General features: G+C 40.9%; 1 long non-coding RNA gene across 1 annotated transcript; it reads right to left on the bottom strand.

Moving 5' to 3' along the window:
* Nucleotides 1-6,776: 6,776 nt before the first annotated feature.
* Nucleotides 6,777-16,702, bottom strand: LOC142848917 (uncharacterized). Its single transcript, XR_012910489.1, has 3 exons — nucleotides 16,504-16,702; nucleotides 8,255-8,460; nucleotides 6,777-6,864 (listed from the first exon to the last, which is right to left on the bottom strand). It is a non-coding gene; the product is annotated as an uncharacterized LOC142848917 (long non-coding RNA).
* Nucleotides 16,703-18,335: the final 1,633 nt, after the last annotated feature.

Genomic DNA, 18,335 nt, shown 5'->3' with positions numbered 1-18,335 from the left:
CCTATATAGCAAGAAAAATTAGTAGGCTTATACTACATGTTTCTCATTATCGTCATAATGAAGTAAATCTTGCATTTCAATATATATAGAATGTGTCTACTAAGAATGTCCAAATGGTTCAGCCTATGGCTTAAATTTGAATTATTCTTGAATGTACATTAAAGCAGATAACGCCAACATTCAGGGAAATTTTAAGGTACGTCTCTTCTGTGGACTTAAAGAGCATGCTGGAGAGTTAGGAATGTGGCTCATTGACAGAGCATTTGCGTGGCATGCACAAGGCTCTACTTTCTGTCTCCTTCTCTGAAAATAAATAGATAAAGAAACCACAGAAGAACCATTGCTTCTTGTGCAATGCATTTATTGGTCTCTGTGCTATATACTTCCCACTAAAACTTAGTCTAGTCAGTGTACATGTCGATACCTTCAACCTGGGCTAGAGACATAATTTAGGACAGAAGTGCATGGTAACCTTAGGAGTCTCCCGGAGAATTAGAGGTAGAATCGCCCCTGGAAAGAGTTAGATCACAGAGGACAAGATGGCCACAATGTTAGTAGAGGAGATGAAACAGGGATTAGGGAGCAATCCGTTTGGGCCATTAAATAAAAGCTGCAGGTTCATATAGCTAGGCACATCTTCAGACTTGACAAAGACAGGGGTTGGAGTGGGCATGGTAAGCTACTCACAGGCTAAGATCCCAAAACTTATCTCTTTCTCTTCAATATAGTTATCTGAAAAAATACATTTTTAAGATAAAATGGGTGTGTATGGGCATGACATGTTCCAAGAGCCTGCATGCACATGGCATAGCATAAATGTGTGTGGGGGGGGGGTAAGAGGTTAACAATAATCTTAGCTGTCTTTCTTTACCTAGTACAAGACAGAGTTTTGTTGTTGTTCTCTGCTGTGGATGACAGACTATTTGCCCTGTGAGCTTCTGAGGGTTCTCTGGTCTCTGTGTCCCAAAGATTTTCCTGATTCTTTACTGTAGAAGCACTGGGGTTTTGGGGATGAGAACTGGGGTTCCCATGCTTATACAGCATATGCTTTATCCAACAAGCTATCCCCAACTCGAATTTTTACTCTTTAAAAGAAAATGCATTTGTTTATTTGTTTGTTTAATGTATATGGGTGTTTTTCTTGCATGGTGTGTATACCATGTGAGCGCCTAGGGCCTGTGGAGGTCAGAGGCAGCATTGAATCCCCTGGTACTGGAGTTATGGATGGTTGTGAGAGATCATGCAGACAAGAAACTGAACCTGCATCCTCTTCAAGAGCAGTAAGTATGAAAAAGAGATAGTCATTGGCTGTTGAATGATGTAGTTTGCTCTACACCTAAAACACCATAATAGATATAAGCCCATACATTTTTACATTTGTATGCGTGTGTGTGCGTGTGCGTGTGTGTGTGTGTGTAACAAAGAGGGGAGTTCACCAGTACATTTTATGTCCCTTACATAATTAGCCCTTTGATAATAGTTTTTTACTATAGCCCCTGTGAAGTAGGTATCTGTCTAGATACTAACCCTAAAATAGCTTTAGTAATAATAATGGTAACAATGATGTCATGGGCTGTCCTTTGCATTGGACAGTATGGTGAGTTTTCTTAATTTAGGGTTTGCCTCTATGGCTTGTTTCTGGGTGTCAGTGCTTTCTTAAGGCTCTGGTATTCTTTAAAAAGGGTAGTTTTTTTGGAGTGTGTTGCTCTTGGCTATCCTTCCACAGTAGAATCTTCTCTTGAAATTGAAAATTCAGAGATGATCAATAAGTGTTAGAGGACCCTATGAGCCCTTCAAAATCAAATTGGAGTTCTCTCTGGGCTCTCATCAGGGTCTGAATTGATCATCATGGTTGTCAGCTGACAGTTTCTATGATGAGGCCAACCTCAAGGATCTGCTCTTAAAATGCTGTAATTCAGAAGTTTAGTTCAGTGCTCTCCCCAGAGCTGCGAGGAAGGCTATATGTGTTATGTACCAAGATGCACTTATCAATTAGCACTGACATATTATCAGCGGAGTGAGATTATCTCCTGTACATTTATTGACATATCTGTGTTTATACTATTAGAGAAAAGCCACTTTACATTAGTAAGAACTTAATTTACTCCATGAGCAAAGTTATGTAACTAGGTATAGGAAATGCGAAAGCAATTTGCAAGTATGAAATTACTTTAAGGAGCAAATGTAGAGAATGATGCTATTAAGATTATCATCAAAATTCAATTAAATGTTCACCAGCTTTTAGTTATGAAAAGGGGAGACATGCAAGCCTGAAATGCTAGCCAACTGTTAAATATTAATTAATGGAAGCAATGTTTCCTAATTTAGCCCTGAAAGTTGGTAAAGCATCTCAAATAAATGTTGACTGAAAGCAGATTTAAAAATTACCTAGAGTTTCATTTGGCAAGTTTTAGGAACTTGAACTCTCACACATATTTAGTGTTTAAACTTTTTTTTTCCTGCCATGTGCAAAGAGTTTCCTTTTATTTCCTCCTGTTGAAAGAGTTCCTTTCACCCATATATGGCTCTAAAAATACAAACCCTTTTAGAGTGGCTGTTGAAATTATTCACTCTTAGCCTAGAGCTAATTTTGGATTTTTGTCCCTAACAATACCGTCTGGGAAAGTTTCAAGTGAAAATAGGACTGTAGCACACATGTAAAAAACTTTCTGGTGTTTTCTAAGGGAAACCTCATATATCAGGGGTTGTTATTTTCTTTTTCTGTTTGGCCAAATGTTGCCTATCAGTGTTCACTTTTTAACTCCAAGTGTGGGTCCCGGAGAACTTTGAACACAGTTACTGATTTCAGCGTAGAGCCATATCTGTGCGATGACATCACCTTCCACTCCCTTGCTGGGAACTCACCGTTCTCTGAACTGAAAGTCTGGAGCTAGTGCCAAGGGTTGTCTCACCTGTGAGCACATTTCCCATAAGCCTGGTCAAACCTGCCTGGGCAGCTGATGGGTTTGGGTGGTTATGTCCACCTTTCTGGTTTTGACCTGTTCTAGACTGAGTCTTTGGTCTTCAGACTACGGCCAATGCGGCAGCAAATGACAGTCACACCTTTGGAAGGCTGCCCATCGTTCTCACTTGATTGACCTGTCTGCTGGCAGGGAGGAAAGTACTATCACTGCTTAGCAATAACCTGGAATGGCCAATAAAAGAGACTCTGACCCATGAGAGCCGGAAATTAGACAATTTATTCTGAGCTTGAGGACTCAGTCAAAGGTCCTTATGTTGGTCTCTCGTCTGCTCCATGATCCTAGGCTGAGCTTCCTAGGGACAGAGACACAGACGATTCTAGAACTTCTGTAGAGACCTCTGCAGTAAAGTGACAAACTATCTTTTTGTCTGGTTTACACTGTTGACTTAGTTTGATAAGCAAAGCAAAAAATGTAAAGAAAATGCAGCGTGGCTCTCCCTGTAACAGGATAGTAGGGCCTGCTGCCGCTTGACAGGGACGCTCACACTGGAGAACAATAGCTGATAAAAATAACATCAAACATTTCAAAGACATTAATCCTCACATTTGCATTGTGGTTTCCCCTTCTTGACAGAATTCTTCAGCAAGTAGGAGACACTCTTTCGTGGGATTCAAAAAATAAAAAATAAAAAGGAGAGGAAAAGAAGGAAAGAACTCAACCCACACAGAAAACAGATGGACACATGAAAAAAACCAATCACATGCCATACACATGATCACTCCCACACACAAGCATGCCTTATACACAAACACACATGTGTACAGGGACACACAGAAGCATCGACACAGGCATAGACAGCTGTCTATGGATGTTTACAACAAATACATAGGTAAGTAGTGACTTCACAGACACCCATAGACACATCCAGACATATAGACCAACATAGATACATCATACACAGCAACACACACATACATACAAATAAAAACATATAGACATAAGAGGATATATATATATAGTGTGTGTGTGTGTGTGTGTGTGTGTGTGTGTATGTATATACACTGAGAGCTCCATGAACATCTAAAGATGGATTTTTACTCTAATAATGCACACTATTAGACATCTGGGACTTTCTTTAATTTCACAAGTAAAAAGAAAAAGCATTTCCTACGATAGCATGCCGTTTTGTTTAAAAAGTGTTTTTAAGATTCTGAATGGAGGATGAGATCTTTTTCAAGATCTTTCAGTCTTTTATTTTCTCATTGGTGGTATCTTTCCCTTAGTAAAGCCGGACAAAGACAGTGGGAGAGCCACTGGCCTGACACGCCATGTGGAGCCTGCCCTCTTAGAGCAAGTCAACGCCAAAATAGACAGCAAAGGAAAACTAAATCCAGCTTGAACAATACTGGCCCTAAAATAGCCATGGGGTTTATGACCACAGCAGCAGGAAAGGCTGTTGATCATCTGCCAGGATCTTTTTCTTTTGGTTTGTCACTATTGAGTGACACAGAGGACATGAAGCCTCTGTCAAACATATGAGTTCAGAACCCCAAATCAGAGATACTAATAATAGTGCCTGGTGTAAGGCTGTCTCCTCTGAGAGACCTAACGAGCCCTTTGCCTCTGTGATCTTGAGGGGTTTCGAAGAGGTCTCTCCAGCAGACCTGCTCGTAGAAGCGCCCCACAAGGGTTTCTTCGTGTGCTTGCTCCTTCATCCTTCGCAATTCTGTCAGGTAGGCTGGAGCTCTCAGGTCACACATAAAGCAAAGGAGGCTCAGCAAGGAGCTGGCTCGCTTATCCACAGCACCATAGCTAGAAAGTTCCTTCCGGTTTTATGTGCGTATCTGTGTGCCGGGCAGGAGAAAAATTGTCACGTTTGACTGTCAGACACATTACTAAAAAATATAGATCCAATTGTCATTTTCAAGCTGATAGCGGAATCATGGGTGCAGAGGAGAAAGAGATCAATTGAGTCCAGGATGGCTGCAAAGTAGTTGAGAGAGGCAGAGTAGAATTGGAGTTGAGGGAAGAACACAGAGCAGTAACCAGAAGACAAGCAGAGGCCACGGGAAGTAGAGGCAAGGGAAGAGCTGCGTGAAACTCTTTGCAGTGGTCTACGCTGGCAGGGAGACATGCCATGAGTTCTAGGTTACCATGGATAAGCAGACTTAAGACTGAAGTTAATAGAGTTTTGAAGCTCAGGATTTAAAAAGTCTTTGGACTCCCTTATCTTAACGCACAGGCAACAATCAATGTATGGCAGAGGTCAGTTCTCTGGCTGCAGAACTCTGACCACCAAGCTGAGGGCCTGGAGGGCTAGGACAAAGTGAAGATAATTACAGGATTGAACTGGTTCTGTGTGAGGCAAAGCAGGAAATGAGTAGCCTGGCTGATACTCAGCCCATAAACTTTTGGTAAATCAAAGTATATTCATGGTAAAGTTTGTATTTTTTTTTCTATTCTTCATGGGACCCAGAGATACAAACTGTTTTTGATTGCTGGAGAGGGACCACACCATCTCTAAATGGACTGAAATCACGACACTAATTCAAACCTATTTCTCCATTCCAAGTAGAGGGAGCATGATTGGAACTGATCTGACTATGACAGATCATGGACACATGGTAGGCCATCTCCTGAGGAGGAACTTTTCCCAATAGGGCCATCTCTCTGCCCTAGGATCTTGAGGCTTCCAGTAGCATACAGAACATATCCAAGGGTGTTGAAAGTTACATAGCAACAAATTCTTCAGTGGTGTTTATGGAACTGAAGCCTAGCAACTCATGAAGGAGTCATAGGTACACAGGATCTCAGTGCATGAGACTGACAGTTACGGTTGTAACTGATTCAGAAGTGGTCACATGCTACTCACCCAGAATATAACCCTGGACTGAAAGTACAGGAAAGCAGCCATGCCTGTTTTATTCATATTTTATAACCTATGGCAAACATTTACTTAGCAATTCCACACTGCCTATCACCGTCTTAGACACTTATGTAGAACTTAGAGTCATGCTGAATGCAAATAAGATGTTAATTATTGCAACCCAACGATGCCTGTATCGTTAGATTGTGATGAATTTTTAAGATACACTGGAGGGAGAGATAGAGTCATAATACAATTCTCTATGAGGATTTTGAAAGACTGATCATTAAGATCCGTATGCTTCTGTGTTACAGGCAATAAGGTTTCTAAACTGGGAGAAAAGCATAAGTCTTTTGGTTTAAGGTTCCCTTTGCAGCAGGAAAGTCCCTCTTCTGTCTAATAGGATACTTTTTCATTCTGACTCTAGGGGAATATCCCTTGAGTCACCAGGATAGCTTCTTTCAGGTAAGACCTAGCAGATCCCTGAAATGCCTCCCCAGCTACTGAGAATCTAACCCAAGCCTGCTGAGGATGACATTAAACAGGTCTGATTAGAAGGCTAAATCCTGCCAGTTCCACTCTCTGCAGGGATGTTGTCTGAGCCCTGAACAACGTTTCCTGGATGGTAGAAACAGGGACGTGGTTTGGAATCTCCAACAGCTCAACAACAGCTTGGAAAAATAGTAGCGGTGAGAAGACAATAGATAGCCATCTTGGCTTGAAGACGATGACTCATGCCGATGAATCATTTACAGTCAGCTTGGTGGGTCTCAGGAGGACCACGTTCTCAGCTCGGAGAACTCTGTGCACCCTGAGCCTCTGACCAAGTCAACAATGCCAACTCCCTTTTGTGATTCTAGGAAAAGAATCTCAGAACCTTTCGATGAAGAAATCAGAGAGGAGTGTGGCTGCTGTGTGCAAGTGGGGTGGAAGCAGGAGAGGTTAAATAGTCACTCGGGCAAAACCAGGCAGCTTCCAGGCCTTTCCTGTCTCAATTCCGATGTTCTCCTGCACTGGGGCACAGAGCTCAGCACATGGGAAAACACTCTGCACTGGCGTGAACACCTTGGTGACCTGAGTAAATTATGAATTCCCAAGGCAGAATTAGTGTCATGAGTGTGACTGGGCAAACATTCGTCCTCCCTCCTATTAGTTATAGCATAAATAATACACAAGCAGCAGGCAGAGCCAAAGCTGTTCGCTGTAAGTTTCCTTTTTGGTATTAAAACGATGAGTGTATTTTCCTTAAGAACCTTCTAGCAACATGTACAAATAAAGCCACACACAGTGACAAACTGTGCTGCTTGGAGTTTAGCTGATGACATTCTTGTTATTGAAACAGGAAATGACTCAGCCTCAGGCAGACCAGAGAGGATCATATATTTTATTCTTTTTTTGTTGGCTCATTTAGAAAAGAAAGAAAGAAAGAAAGAGAGAGAGAGAGAGAGAGAGAGAGAGAGAGAGAGAGAGAGAGAGAGAGAGAAAGAAAGGTCATCACAAGACAACTATGTTCGTTTCCCAAATAATACATTTTCTTTGGAGAGGAAAAAAGAAAGCAATATGAAGGTTAATGTTTTCAGATTTTGAATTTACCCATTCTACCAAATAAGAAAGAATTTCTTGATAAGCTATTTTTAAAATATTGCAAAATATTTTAGGCTTTTCCCAAGTGTTAGGGTCAAATGACTCTTTTAAGCTACAGAAGATATGTTTAACATTTTTAAAGGGTGTGGGTTCTGGTGTTGGAGTCCAGCTATAAACCTCTCAGCACGGAATGCTAATGCCCCTGCAGTTAACTGAAACAGCTTCTTGGTTTAGATAAACTTAAAAAAAATGTAATTAAAATATATTACATCTCTCTTTTCATTTCCTCCCTTAAATCTTTTTGTGCTCCGCAAAGCCCTTTCGAATTAATAACCTCTTTTCCTTATTGTTGCTGTTGTTACATATATGTGTGTGCACAATGCGTAAATGCAATATTAAGTAAACTTTTCAGCAATTTACAAAGTTTGATTTACATCCTGCTTTTTGATTTTTTTTCTTTTTTAATTATAAACAGGGCTAATCTGAAGTTCATCTTTGTCTACTAAAACTTTGGGGCTGTGATAATTGCTAATCAAAATCAATTAAACAAACAAACAAAATAAGTGAACATAAATTAAGCACTTTATAAATTTCTATATACATCACTGAAATATTTCAGCTATTGAACACTAATAGTAGTAATAACTAAGATAATGGTTATAGAACAATGCTTTTAACTCTGAAATATTAACTACTCTGCATTCAATAATTGGCAGAGAGTAACTAATTCACCCACTCCGAGCTCAGATGACTCAAACAGAAAGGCTTTCCGGTCTGTGAATCTAGATGTGTGACATCTCTTGCCAATCATTGGCTTTCTTGGTCAGATCAATCTCCACCCAATACATCATTTGGGGGGGAGGGGCATGGTGACTGTTACCGTTGGATGCTGTCTTAGAACATGAAACCGCAGCATGTCATGGCTTTGGCCTCTTTGTACATACAGATAAAGCCGGCTTCTGAAGGCAGCAAATGGGGAAGACTCAAGCTCAGACTCAGACAGTTGGCTCCTGCCTTGTTCTTTGTGAATGCACCCACCTCCTTTTAACAGCCAGCTGAAGTGCAGTCTGCTCAGAGATTAGAAAGCTATGGGGAAGAAAAAAAAAGATTTTCCATCCCTATATCTCAGAATGAAGTTTCCATCTGTAATTGTTAGTTTTTAATTTTTAAATAGTGAACAACGAAACAGAATGTCTCATTATCTGTGAAGTGATTCAGGCGTTCACTGTGTACAGCTCTGTCACTAGAAACACAACAGTCATTTTTCTCTGGGGGGAGGGGCAGAACTTAGAAAGACAGTTCCTTTTTTTTCTTCTTCCTTTCAGCTAACTCCGTATTGCCAGCTATCTGCTGTGTCCATGCTCCGCATAGATCTAATTTAGGTATTTAAAAAAAAATGCTCTAGACATATTCCTGGATTGCCAGCTATGCAAACATGTGGTTGCAACACTCCCTTTTAAATCTGAAGCTGATTATTTCTATATATGTGTAAAGATTTTCCTAACGTGTGGTTTGTGATGCCTGTGAGACTATTCAGGAAAACCACAGTGCCTAACGTGTCCTCCGTGTTATTTTCCCTAGGACACGAAAAGGCCTTTGCAATTTTCGATTTTTGAGATGACAGCTTTTCAGAGCCCTGTGCTTTCTTGTGCTCTGCCATGAAATGTTTTACCTTAGTGATTTAAGAAAGGATCTCTCTACTCCTCCACCTGGTGAGGCTTTCTGACTCTTGAGACTGACTTGTGATATCTTACCACAGACACTGAAGTCATTGTGGTGAGGTGCGCAGTTCCGCAGAGGCTCAGTCACACCTTAACATTTTCACGCTGCCATGACAACAGGCTAGTTTTGAGAAGTATCCTTTTGGGTTGAAGGCATCAGACAGTTCTAGGTTTTAACTCCTAATGAGACCAAGCATTTGAACAAGATAACCTTTGTAAGCAGTGAAAAATATCACACCAACAAGAGGATTTTTCTCTCAATTGCACAGTATCTGAGCGATTTTAACAAAAATATTTCTTAGTTTGTCAGTTCCTAAAAGTAATGCCTAGAAGCAGTATTAGGACATAGCCTGTGTTTATGAACCTGCTAATCACAAAAACATAAGGCCTTATTTGGAAAGTAAATCCGAAGACTTTCCTTCAGTCCATAATTTGCCTTTACTCAGCTACAAATTCCAGCATCCCACAGAACACATTGCAATAGCCAGCAGTCCCCGCAATGTGTGTATGTCTCCATTTGTGTGTCTCTGTGTGCATGTCTAAACTTGCGAATGTGTCTTTGTGTGCATCCCTACTCCCATCCAAAGCTTTTCATGCTGAGAAACCAAGAACTCATCGAGGGAAATTTGTATCTGTGATCAGGTGGGATAAACAAGTTCTAGATTCAATGGAGATCTGGGGGAACTGCAGCAAGTAGAACCACGCAACAAGAGTTCCAGTCAACTGGGACCAGTGCAAAGAGGGACACATCAATATTCCTATGTCTGTTAGTTGTTTGAAAGACAAGAGATTATCTGGTATATTTATAACAAAGAAGACACAGAAATGTAAAACAAAAAAAAAAACCAAAAACCAAAAAAAACCCAGTACCCAGCCTTTAACAACTGCCCCTGCTTTCTTTCTCCCATGCCCCTTACTGCCACTTGTCATCAAAGTAGGAAAAACATATCTCAGAGATCTTCCAGTAGGATAATTCAGCATTTATCACTGTCCTTTTTTATCTTTTGCGTTTTCCTCCAATCTCTACCCTCCCCCACCTGTGTTTCTCCCTCTCATCCTTAGATCATACTCTTCTCTTTCTGTCTCTTTGTGTCTCTGTCTCTGCCTGCCTCTCTCTCTTTCTGTCTCTCTCTCCTTCCCCCCTCTCTCAGTGTGTGTGTGTATGCATGCATGTGCTGTGTGTGAGTGTGTCATGTCAGTGTGCAGGTGCAGCAGCCAGAGGAAGGTACTAGATGATTTCTTCTATTATCTTTTCACCTTGTCACCTTGATACAACGTCTCTTATTGAACTGAAAAGCTCCTTTTTGGGTCTAAGTTGGCTGGCCAGTAAGTGTTCCGGATCCACCTGTCTTCACCTACTGATGCTAAGGTCATAGGCACAAGCAGTCATACTTGGCTTTAATATATGTGCAAGAGATTCAAAGTAAAATCCTGGTGCTTGCAGAGAAAGCTCTTAGCCACGGAGCTATCTCTGTAGCCTGTCCTGTCCCCCTACCCTACAAAAGATTCGTATTTGGTAGAATGATAATGATTAGCTAAGTCATCTTATTATCCCATTTAATCCTCATGAATTCCTATCAGGTAAGTAAGTCTCTATCAGAAATTCAGAAATGTGAAAAACTGGGTCTGTGTTGAGGGAGGTGGTTAAATCAGAGACCAGTCCCCCAAACCACGTTTATTTCCTTTTAATGACACCAAATGACAATAAATAATGACACCAGTTTAAAATCTTGTGTTTAAGCTCCATATACAAATGGTGAAGACAGGCGTGTGCTCAATGCCGGACCACATATACTAGCCTTGAATTCTTTAACAATAAATAGGAAACGATAAAGTCACTCCGTCTGCTCCTGTGAAACTCCTTCTGGGAAATGAGCCTAAATCTTTCATCTCAGTCATGCCAAGGAATCCTGGGACAATGAAGCAGAGCCAAAACTCACTATCAGATTAACTCCTGGAATGCAAACTTTGCCTCTGATTTGGAAATGACCAGGCAACTTCAGACCGACTGCATTTTTATGCCATGGAGGACAGAGGACTGCAAAGGTGTCCTGTTTGTGCTCAGTGACAAGGGAGCAGCAGGAACATTTAGTAAAAACAGAACAGACTGAAGTGTACATTTCATCAGTGTAGACAAAGGGCCCAGCTTGTGGTTGGTCCATTCACCCAAACTTACACAGGAAGTGAATCTTGGAGGATATTCTAGGAAGAATACGTCAGTCCTTCTGGGAAGGTGAATCTTCTACAGGAGTCCCTGTGTGGATTGGAATGTTTTGTGCACTTTATTAGATCAGCAAAATGGCAAACAAGAGTAGGGTAGAAATACATAGGAGACAAGGGGACTTTGAAGTTCTTTGAACTCTCCAGGAGATCTTGACAGGGGATATCTCTTACTTCAGACCCATGGACAACTGCAACACATTAAAACAAAAGATTCTTCCAAATGCACACTTTTGACATATTTTAGAGAATTTATTTTTTCTAAGAAGTCTCATTGATGTCTTCATGACCTCTTTAAAGCTTGTAGCTGAAGTTGCTATCAATCAATCAATGTAACATACCGATTGTATGTACATACTTGATGGGTATGAAATCCATAACAATCTTTTAAAGTAAAGGGCAAAAGAGGAACTTTTTATCACTTGGTGTTACATCCTGCACATACTTCCTGCCAGATAATAACATGCTTCGATTTTATCTGACACCTCACATTTTGTTTTACACAAATGTCACCTCAATGAAGAGAACTTTTATATTGCTCTGTCTAAGGTGGTTTTCTTCAAGATCTCTGCCCATCATTCCCCATCCTGTGACCCTTGACATGTCCTCATCTAAGACAGTGTTGGCTTGCCCACACCACTCCTCACATATATGTAGCTTTGGTCATTGTTATTTCCCAAAGATACAAGTAGATATTTATCTTACAATAAAAAATATGCTTTTCTTTAAACATTCCTGATGATTTTGAATAAGAGGAATGGACATATTTACAGGTAGAAATGTGTTGCTAGATAGACGGTGCAAACTTCTGAGTCATTTGATTTTATGCTTATATGTTGTAGAAATGAGAAACTTGATCTTTTGAACTGAGCAAGGTTGACTAGCTCTTTTATTCAGGTGCAAACATTTTTGTTCCAAGAAAAGGATCACAAAAATTTGGTTCATGTATGTTCATGAGGAATCATTAATGTAACATCATTGGGTCCAGGAAGTTCATTTCAGGTCCCTCTTAAAATACTAACCATAGTTAAAAGTAATTCTTTTCATTCTGTCTACTTCTTGTTATTTCTCTCATATTCCATCTTGTCATCTTCTGTTTGGTGTTTCTTTCTTTCACCTTAAACAGACCTTCTTATCCCAACAACAATAAAACAGATGTCCAAGAAGAAAATCTGTCTATCATTTGCACAATAAAACTAAAACCACAAACAAATACATTTCTGGGGGCTTTGAATTTATTTCTAAGTGAAACTCATTTTATCGTATTTAATCTGAAAGACAAGAATGGTGATTTTTGTGTCACTCTTCTCTAAATTCCATTACAATAAAAACACATCATTCCAGAAGGAAGACATAACAGGGATAAAAAAATAAGGACTCTTCAACAAACACCAGCTTTCAGCAAGTTCTAGAAAACAGAATATGAACTATAATGGATCACACAAGATGAGCAGGCAGGGAGGGAAGTCTGTCACCTGGATGCCCCTGGAAGTGAACACCCTGGGGACAGCAAAATAGTTCAGTTACTAAAGGTGCTTATAGACAAACAACACATGCTGAATTGCACACCTGAGGATCAGCTCCTGCAAGTTGTCCTTTGACCTCAAAGGACAAGTGCTGTTGCATATATGTGCTCTTCCTCCACTAAATAGATACTATAAAACTTCAAAAACATAAATTCTGTGTGGAAGAAAGGAAGGGGAGCAAATGAAGTAAAATCACAAATGGATTGAAAAATGCAGTTTTATCCTACCTGAGTCTTAATGACAGACAAAACTCTGAAGTCTTGTATTAACCTACAAATGAACTCACTGTCCACGTGTACACACAGTCATTTATGGTTTCATTCATTCAAGAAGAACGAATACAGAAGCTAGAAGAGCCCAGGCATAATTGAAAACATAGATTCTGATAAGAATATATGGGACAGACAACAGATGTATGCAACACCTACCCAGCAGCACAGTACAGTACAATGTGATACAAGTCTTTACATGTTCTAGGCATTGTCAGAATATATACATATGTTTGCTTATCTTCTGTTTATTTTTAAAATTTTAAAGTTATGTGTATGAGCGTGTGCCTAAGTGTGAGTGTGTGCACATAAGGGAAGATGCCAACAGACACTGAAAGAGAGAGGATCAGTTACCCTGGAGCTGGAGTCAGATACATTTATAGAATGCCTGTAACGTGAGTACCGAGAATGTAAGTGGTCCACTGCAGAAGCAATAGTGCTCTCAATCACTGAACCATCTCTTCTCAAGTCCTGATTTTTTTTAAAGTATATTGAGCATGTGTACCTGTTTAACACCCAGAGACAATTTGCTCTATCTATTTTATAGAATTTAATTTCTTTGGAAAATTCCCAGTGTTTGCTAACTTTTTAGAAGGCATTATTGATACTTCATTTTTTAAAACATATAAAACATGTTAAAACAAGACTAAAAGTACTTACCAGCAAACAGAGCTATAACTTAGTCATTTACAAGTATATGCCAATGTGTAGCAATACTCTTATTGCTACCTCTTAAAATCACCATGCCTGGCAAATGTTGAATTCTTTCTCAAAAATGTGTGTGTGTCGGGGAGGCATACATGCTTATTGTCTTTGTGTGTTTACATATATATGAAAATTAAAAGTCAACTTTTAACGCCTTCCTCAAGCACACTCAATGTTATTATTTGAGACAGGGTCTCTTGCCAAATCTGGAGCTCACCTGTTATGTTAGACTAGTTGGTCAGCAAGCCCCAATGAGCCTCCTATTCAACCTCCCTAAAGGTGAGATTACAGGCATGAGTCACAGCAGTTAGTCTTTATACATGTATGCTTAGGATTTGAACTCAGGTCCTCGCGTTTGCACAGCAAGCACTTACTGACTAAGGCATCTTCCCAGTCCTTCTTTCTGAATGTCAAAGCATGTCCCCTTTAAACACAGCAGTTCTCGCTTCATCAGCCAGGATTCAGCCTATGTTCATTATTCTGCGGGGGCAAGTGGGCATTTGTAGGAAGTTAAATGCACAGGCTTTCAGTGTGCCAGTCATCTGATGGGGACACTGGCTACTCTCAGTGCAAACGAATCTCCATCCAGACACAGAACATGCTGAACCCTTGGAGAGGTCCCTCGGGCCCCTTCCAAGTCAGTTGGCAGCCTGACCACCATAAGGAGCAGGCCCGGTAGTTCAGTTCACCAAATATGAGCTGTGTCTCTTGTAGACTTGGGCTTTGAGTTTTGTAGGAAGTAATCAGGCATGAAAAGCTCCCTTTTCTGATGTTTCTGAAACACTCTCAGAACCCTTTCAGAACATGGTTGCTTGTGTTTGCTGGAATAGTCAGCCTATCTTATGGGACATGGAATTACCATGACTCCTCTTTATTTTTGTATTAAAAATATGAGCAATATTATCCTCTTTGGGGACATATTCATTCAATTCTTTTGGTTAAGTTTTTGAAAGATGAAAACACAGAATGAGAAACTAAGCGCATGTTCCATTTGACCTAAAATGGCCAGACCTTTTCCAAAGAGACTGTAGCGTATTTTTTGTACCCTCAGCAAGAGCACTAGAAAGGGCTGGCCACTCACAAGACACTTTCTCCAACTTTGGTGTTGGTGTTAGTCTTCTTTAAACCAATTCGGTTGATTTTGCTTCATAATTCCCTGGTCAGGAAAGCTGTTGACCATTTTTTAAATATACTTCATTGAAGTATATTTGCAAATGTTTTGACTACTTTTTATATATAATCTATTTTTGACTGGCACATGTCATGTGTATATCTTGGACACTTGTTCAACTTTAAATGCACATTTTAAGAATAGTTTCCTCTCGGTAGACTATTCTCTATTTATTTACTATTGTCTTCAGATAAAGTTTCAATTTTTGATGAAATTTAAATCCATTAAAATTAATTTTCTTGGTGTTCTTGCTTTCTGTTTCCACCCAAGGAGGTGCTGCTCATGCTCCAAATCATTGATTATTTCCATTTGCCATCCGTTTTGGGAAGATTCTGATTTAATTACTTTCCTTTAATTCTGTAATGTATCTGCAATGTGCCTATGGCCTGAGGTAGGCCGTGTCTCTTTTTTCCCCCCTTTTCTCTCTCTCTCACTTCTCTTACTGTTTGCTTTCGCAGCCTGGTACGTGTTTTCAGGAGTCCAGCCATAACTGCTTGGTGGCTTTCCTCCCGTGTCGGACTTCTGGAGTCCCACTCTTAACAACCGAGGAAAATCACAAAGCAAAGTTGTTCCCACCCTGATAACAAGACAAAGTCAGGTAGTTTGTAACTTTTCTTTAACTTGCTCCAGCACGCCGGTCAGAAAGCCCTTACATGACTTGAATCGGGCAGGGAAGGTGGCTTTGATAAAGTTAGGAGAAGTTAGCCACTACAGACAGAAACAGTGTATACCGTAAGAACTCCTTAATGGCTGTGTTTGGGCTAGCAGGGATAAACAGGATTCCATTCTGACATTCCGGCTCTTCTCCACCTGCCACCACCAGGTGCTCAAAGGAGGGGAAGGGTAAGAAAGGTGGCAGACCAAAGGGCTCCAGCCCCAAGCCCACATGCACAGAGATGACCTAAAGCCAGATGGACGCTCCTGCCCCTAGGAGTCTGCTCCCTTTTCTGCTCCCCACCCTGTCTCCAGCCATGGTAGGAATGCAGGAGTTGGGCAATGTGAGCTAGACATACCCTAGAAAAGGAGCGCAAACAAACCCAGGCGCCCACAACCCTCTAATAAACATAGGCAGCCACAGGCTCTTGTGAAGTGAGCAGTTTTAATGTTTCATCTCATTATTGTTTTTACAAATAGGGCTACTAAAACAAATATTATGTTTACATATGTATACAAATACATACACACATACAGACAATTGTATGTAGACAGATATACAAACAAGTAATCACAAACACATACAGACACGCAGACATACACAGATATACACAGACATACACACATTTGCATATATAAAGATATAAACACACAAACACTAGACATAAATGCACGCACGCTCCCCTGCTAATCCTGGAGCCCTTCCAGTCCTTGTACGCAGCACACTCATATGGCGACAAAGCTGAACATTGACTAAAAACCACCAGGAAGACACTTTCCTTCATTAGCTGTCTCAGTACTAACAGTTATTTTCAAGAGTGAAAGTTTAAATTTCAACAAATAAAACATTTGCAAGGCCTTACCTATCACATCATGTAGTAACTGAACTTCAGTTTTTCAGTTTCAATGGAAAATTCATTGCTTTTTGAGAGAGAAATGCATGAAGAAGAGGCAACTCATCCTTTTGAACAGAACTGTCTGCACGCGAAATCGTAGATGAAGATGAACATCTGAACTCAAAGCACCTATCAGGCAACAACTCACTCGTACTTTTCAAAAAGTGGCATTTTACAGAGTAACTCGAGGAAACAATGAAAGGAAATGTGAATTCGTTTTCTGTGGGGGAGGTGATACATTGTTAAAGACGCCCAAACAAACAAAACAGGCTCTTTGGCTGTGCGTGAGAATATTCTTTGCCCATATAATTAGAAGGCGGTATTGCAATTACTGTTGACTAGATTTGTCAGACTCCGTTTGAATTCTCTAGAAAAACCAGAAGGTCAAAACCTAGTTACCATCTCCTGATCTCCAAGCTGAAAGCCCTGTCTAATTACAAACTTCACTTTAAACCATTGGTTTCGCCGCTAAACGCAACGAAGGGAACTCCATGGCGAGAAATGAAGGAGTGTGGCTTGAAAGCATAGGAGACAGAAGTAGAAAAGGAGGTGGAGACGGTGGGCGTGTGAGGAAATAGCCCAGAGTGCCAGGGAGGCTGAGCCCCTAGCATTCGGGAACAGGCCCCCCACACAGACTGGTTTGTGGGAGACATGGGCAGATGAGGGTGGCTGAGAAGAGGTTCACCCTCCAGTAGTCCATCACTTATGAGGATGGGGGTGAGAGGGGAGAGCAGAGCTCTTCAGCTGTGACATAATAAGCTCCTACTAGAGGAACTGCACAGCCCCGGGCCCAAATTGGCTTCTTATCTGCCATTGGATCGGCAGAGTGCGTTTCTTTTTACTGCTTCATCTGCCGTAAGTATCAAGAGCAAAGTTGACAATGGAGCACGTGAAGTCGCCTTCGACTTAGAGCATTTACAGACTGAGGGTTAATACCACATGAATTTGGACATGCTGACTTTTTTTTTTCCACCACACCCCCACTCCAGCCCCCTACTCAGTGCTCCCGAGATTGGTATGCATGACAGTAGACCACGGCAAGGGTCCCCACTCATGCTACCAGAACCTTCTCTCAATAGAAACAAAAGTTGCTGAAAGTCAGGATCCCCCCACTTAATCCCAAACCCTATAGCTAGCAATCAGTTTTCATGCCTAGCCAAAAGAGAAGGAACTCACTTCTGATGACCACCTTTTCTTTAGTACATACCAGGAAGTTCAGCTATTGGGGGAAGGGACAGGAAGGCTTAGAAGGCCCAGAGCTCTCATGCTTAGTGGCCATGAAATCAGATCTGAGTTCATACCCTCCTGCCCCTAAGAGCCTCCTCTCTTCCCTGCTTTCCACCTTGCCTCCAGCCACAGCAGGAATGCAGGAATTGGGAGATGTGTACACTAGAAAAGAAGCACAAAACTAGGCACTGGGGATCCCCTAATAGATACAGACAGTCACAGTTAAGAAGCCCCTGTTCAGTGTTTGGGGAGCGCACTCTCGGCACTATGATTGCCCGGTAAGCCCTCTACCACTGCGGTATCCTCAACCCTTTTCTTACTTTTCTTTTTTAACGTTGTTTAAGGTTTTTGAAATGGCCTCATCAAGATTCCCAGACCACCCTTGAATTCACACTGTGGAGCAGGCAAGCCCTGCTCTAGTAATCCTTTTGTCTCCGTCTCTCAAACAGCTGATATTCTACGGATATTTCCATCAGGTCAGACTGATTTTTTTTCTCTTCAGATATAGTGACCAAACCTACAGCACAAATATGGAGAGTTTCAAGTCATGCTTTTCTTCCCTTCCCTACTTC

The sequence above is a fragment of the Microtus pennsylvanicus genome, chromosome 4, assembly GCF_037038515.1.
Source record: "Microtus pennsylvanicus isolate mMicPen1 chromosome 4, mMicPen1.hap1, whole genome shotgun sequence".
Classification (NCBI taxonomy): domain Eukaryota; kingdom Metazoa; phylum Chordata; class Mammalia; order Rodentia; family Cricetidae; genus Microtus; species Microtus pennsylvanicus.
This window is presented reverse-complemented; position numbering and strand designations above follow the sequence as displayed.